At 46.2% G+C, this 5050-nt stretch overlaps 1 protein-coding gene across 1 annotated transcript in view; it reads left to right on the top strand.

The window, feature by feature from the left end:
* Window positions 1-5050, top strand: part of LOC108292245 (dual specificity mitogen-activated protein kinase kinase 1) — a 62495-nt gene that overhangs the window by 55258 nt on the left and 2187 nt on the right. The gene's annotated exons all lie outside the window — the stretch shown is intronic.

The raw sequence follows: 5050 nt of genomic DNA, 5'->3' as shown, positions 1-5050 counted from the left end.
TTGAGACAGAGTCTTGCTGTCGCCCAGGCTGGAGTACAGTGGCTCGATCTTGGCTCACTGCAACCTCTGCCTCCCGGGTTCGAGTGATTCTCCTGTCTCAGCCTCCAAGTAGCTGGGACTATAGGTGCCTGTCACTGTGCCCAGCTAATTTTTGTATTTTTAGTAGAGATGGGGTTTCACCATATTGGGCAGGCTAGTCTCGAATTCCTGACCTCATCATCTGCCTGCCTTGGCCTCCCAAAGTGCTGGGATTACAGGTGTGAGCCACTTCGCCCACAGCCTGACCAGGTCTTCCCCATCCTGGCTACCCTCATTCAGTCATTCATCACATACCACCTAATAGGTACCAGACGCTGTTTGGCCCTTGAAAGATTTTCTCCCCCAGTCTCGTCCCCAGGATAACTTCAGAGATATCGTCTGATTTGGAACATCTCACTATTTCCAGAGAGCCAAATCCATGGGGGGAAAAAAACTGATCTGCAGTCACTGAAAATGGGCCAAGAGAATGGGAAACCGACCCTCGTCATTTCCAGTGTCATCTTCTCCTGAAGGAGGAGGATGGCTTGAAGGAAGGGGAGGACGTGGCAAGGGCACAAGGGATGTGATCAACATCTGTAAGTTCAGAGTGAATAAAGAATTCCAGAATAAGGATGCCTCCAGCATCTCAAAAAAGGTCATGTAAATGAAGAAGCTTCCTAGTATCTCAAAGGAGGTCAATGTAAGAAAAATAAAAAGATTGGCCAGGCACGGTGGTTCACGCCTATAATCCTAGCACTTTGGGAAGCTGAGGCAGGCGGACCACGAGGTCAGGAGACCAGCTTGGCCAACATGGTGAAACCCCATCTCTACTAATGGTATAAAACAATTAGCCAGGCGTGGTGGTGCTGCCTGTAATCCCAGCTACTCGAGAGGCTGAGGCAGGAGAATCGCTTGAACCTAGGAGGTGGAGGTTGCAGTGAGCCAAGATCACACCATTGTACTCCAGCCTGGGCGACAGTGCGAGACTCTGTCTCAAACAAACAAACAAACAAAAATAAAGTAAAAAGATTGTCCTATTCATATGGCAGGACATACAGGCTAAAAAAGGAAGGTTCCAATAGGGTCTGAATGAAGAGAGAGACCACTGCCTATCAATGTTTGGGGCCTAATCCTAATCTCTGAAGCAAATGCTCTGGAATTCAATCACACTCACCTGACACATGCCTCCTGGTTCACCTATTAAAGAATTCTGGGTACAGAATTTGGAGTTAAGAAAGAATTTTTGATGGTTCAGAAGGAAGCAGGATGAGATGACGCTTGCCTGGTGCTCAGAAGCCACATCGATACCGATACCTTTCATTTGAGAAAGTACCAGAATAAACCCATTCAGTGTGGGAACAGCTCTGAAGGGCAGATGTCTCTATACCCTGGCAGCTCACATGGCACCTTGCACATAACAGGCACTAAAAATGAGCATTTGTGAAGATGAACCCATGTTGCCCAGGCTGGTCTCCTGGGCTCAGGCAATCCACCCACCTCAGCCTCCCAAAGTGTTATGATTACAGCCAGGAGCCCCATGCCCAGCCCCCAGAAGGGTTCTTCTAAAGTTTATTAAGATTGGGCAGGCTGTGGGCATGTTGGACTTTCTGCTTTGCCTCACCTTCAGCATTTCAAAGGTGTTGTCAGGTAGAGAGACCTCCGTTTGATAACTGTATCCAAGCTTCTGAAGGTCTTTGGTCCTCTCTTTGTCATAGTCTTTGGATGAGTTCTGTGTCATGAATATTATTTTCCCAACACTTTATTATGAAAATTTTCACTGGCCAGACATGGCGGCTCACGCCTGTAATCCCAGCACTTTGGGAAGCTGAGGTGGGCAAATCACCTGAGGTCAAGAGTTTGAGTCCAGCCTGCCCAACATGGTAAAATCTTGTTTCTACTAAAAATTACAAACTGGCTGGGCACAGTGGCTCATACCTGTAATCATAGCACTTTGGGAGGCTAAGGCGGACGGATCACCTGAGGTCGGGAGTTTGAGACCAACATGAAGAAACCCCATTTCTACTAAAAATACAAAATTAGCCGGGTGTGGTGGTGCATGCCTGTAATCCCAGCTACTCGGGAGGCTGAGGCGGGAGAATTGCTTGAACTGGAAGGTGGAGGTTGTGGCGTGAAGACTTCTGTGACCCAAAGTATGGAGAGATTTTCTCTACACTCTACTACTAGCAAACACTACTGGGTGTACTCCTGTTCAATTCCGACACTATCTACAGGGAGATCATGTCAGATCCTGTGGGTTAAAGGTTAAAAAATTAGATGGTCATGGTGGCGGACACTTATAATCCCAGCTACTTGGGAGGCTGAGTCAGGAGAATTGCTTGAACCCAGGAGGCAGAGGTTGCACTGAGCTGAGATCACGCCATTACACTCCAGCGTGAGTGGCAAGAGTGAAACTCTGTCTTTAAAAAAAAAAAAAAAAAATTTTTTTGTAAGCGTAAGGGAAAACTTGAAGGGAAGGTACACCCATAAACCTACCACCTAGATTCTACAACTTATATTTTGATATATTTGGTTTACCGCATATGCATTGTGCCAGTCAATTTTGGGGGGATGCGTGGGGTTTTTTTTTTTGTTTGTTAATTTTTTGAGACAGGGTCTTGCTCTGTTGCCCAGGCTGGAGTACAGTGGCACAGTCTTGGCTCACTGCACCCTCTGCCTCTTGGGCCCACGTGATCCTCCCACCTCAGCCTCTCGGGTAGCTGGGACTACAGGCACATGGCACCATGCCAGCTGATTTTTTTTTTTTTTTTTTTTTAAATTTCACCACTGCGCAAAGAAGGATGATTTTTGTATTCTTAGTAAAAATGGGGTTTCACCGTGTTGCGCGTGCTGGTCGTGAACTCTTGGGCTCAAGCAATCCAACTGTTTCAGTCTCTCAGAGTGCTGGGATTACAGGCGTGAGCCACCACACCTGGCTCTGGGGATGTGTTATAAAGTAAATTTGCATCATCAGCATTGGTTGAGCCCCATCTTCTAGAGCACTCAGCCAGGGGCTGATCTTTCCTAGAAACAAGCTCTGTGTGCACTGCCCTGTCTGAATTTTGAAACCCAAGCAGGGAAATCAGTGCTCCCCGATTAGAACAGCAATGCTTTTGTCCTTGTGGAAGTAGATTGCTGCTCAGGTGGTAGCTCAGCAACCAGAGAACTGGGGATCCAGAGTTGGTTCTTGTGCAGGAATAAAAGCTTTTGAGCAGTTACTTTCATAAAGCGTTTGTCTCTTCCATAGAAAACCTTCACAAAGGCACCGTTGACTTAGTTAATAATTGGCTTCTAAAAATAAGCACAATTTCAGCAGCTTAAGGCAAGGAGTTGGCAACAGTGAATTAGAATTAGCAAGTTGTAGGGTTAGTTGCAGGTGCAACGCTGGGCAATTCTGACCGGCCTATGCCCCTTACATTTTGTAATTCCATTGTTCACCCTATAACTCTGCTTGTAGTTCTGTGGAGGTTAGAGGGAAATGAGCCAATCTTTCTTTCTTGTTTTTAAATTAATTAATTAATTTTAGAGATGGGGTCTTGCTCTGTTGCCCAAGCTGGAGTGTAGTGGCATGATCATAACTCACTGTAACTTTGACTTCCTGGGCTCAAGCAGTCCTCCTGCCTTAGCCTCCTAAGTAGCAGCTAGGTTAGCAGATGTGCATCACCATGCCCAGCTAATTTTTATTTCCTTATTTTTTGTAGAGAAAGAGTCTCACTATCATGTGGACCAGACTGGTCTTGAACTCCTGACCTCAGCTAAACCTCCTGCCTTGGCTCCCAAAGCTTTGGGATTACAGGCATAAGCCACTGCTCCTGGTCTTTTTTTCCTTTTTAGTAGAGATATTTCTCTTACCAACCTCCAGGGGAAGGGTAAACCAAGGCAGTTATCTGGGCTGCCCTCTGTCATAGGCTGCATTTGGGGTCATTTGAGAGGTGGGCGGGCTGGGCGCTGTGACTCACACCTGCAATCCCAGTACTTTGGGAGGACAAGGCAGGAGAATTGCTTGAGTCCATGAGTTTGAGACCAGCCTAGGCAGCAAAGTGAGACTCTCCATCTACAAAACAATTAAAAATAGGTGGGTGGGGTGGCACATGCCTGTTGTCCAACTACATGGGAGGCTGAGGCAGGAGGGTCACTTCCTCCTCTGAGCGCTGGTAGCATTGTCTGTTCTTTTCATCCAACTGTTTGTTCCCTGCCTTGTTTCAGAAGAGGAGTTAAAGTGCCTTACCTCTTGCGCATATGTTCTCTCTCTAAGCAGAGAGTGTGTTCTATCTTTATCTTAAAAGTTTTTTTTAAAAAAATCCTAGTTCTTACATATACAGAGACATTTGATAAATGATAGAGGATTATGATAACTGCTTATTGTAGATGGGATACTTTAGAAAATTTCAGTTGTCAGGAATTAGGTCTGCCTTTGAGGGTGATTTTAAGTTGCTGGTGGTAACCGGCTACACCTGAAGCCATAGGGAACATGAACCCATTTCTCCTTTGGTACATCAGGATCCCCTGAGTGAGGGATTTCTTCAAATCGCGGGTTAAAATGTAGAATCCCTGAATGTGGGGAGCCCCTGGTATGTTAGCCCTGCAAAGCCTGGCTTCACACCATACTTGTCTCCTCTCTTGTGCCCTCTTTCCACTTCTGCCTGGTACCCCATTCATGTCATCCCATCTTCTCATCAGCCTCTCTGCCTCTAAAGTCTTGTCTCTCTCCCTCAGCTGCTGTGATTCTCACGTTTAAACACCCAGGTTGGATTCCCTTACTTCTGCCTCCCTAAAGTCAAGTCCCGGTTCATAGGTGGGGTTCTGGTCACAGCTGGCCATTTCCAGCCTGATCTGGCACTGCATCTCTTTGTGAAATGACCCAAGAGTACACATCATCCCAGGAGTACTCAGCAATGTCATGCGTCTCTGCTGTGATCTTATTGCAATACCCTGTTCTTTTTTCCCTTTTCTGCTCCCCTTTTCCAGGTATAGAAATCATACTCATCCTTTGAGTAATATTCAGCTCAAATGCCATCTTTTTTTTTTTTTTTTT

The sequence above is a fragment of the Cebus imitator genome, unplaced genomic scaffold, assembly GCF_001604975.1.
Source record: "Cebus imitator isolate Cc_AM_T3 unplaced genomic scaffold, Cebus_imitator-1.0 Scaffold485, whole genome shotgun sequence".
Classification (NCBI taxonomy): Eukaryota; Metazoa; Chordata; class Mammalia; order Primates; family Cebidae; genus Cebus; species Cebus imitator.
The sequence above is the reverse complement of the archived record's forward strand: the minus strand, read 5'-3'. Positions and strand labels throughout refer to the sequence as shown.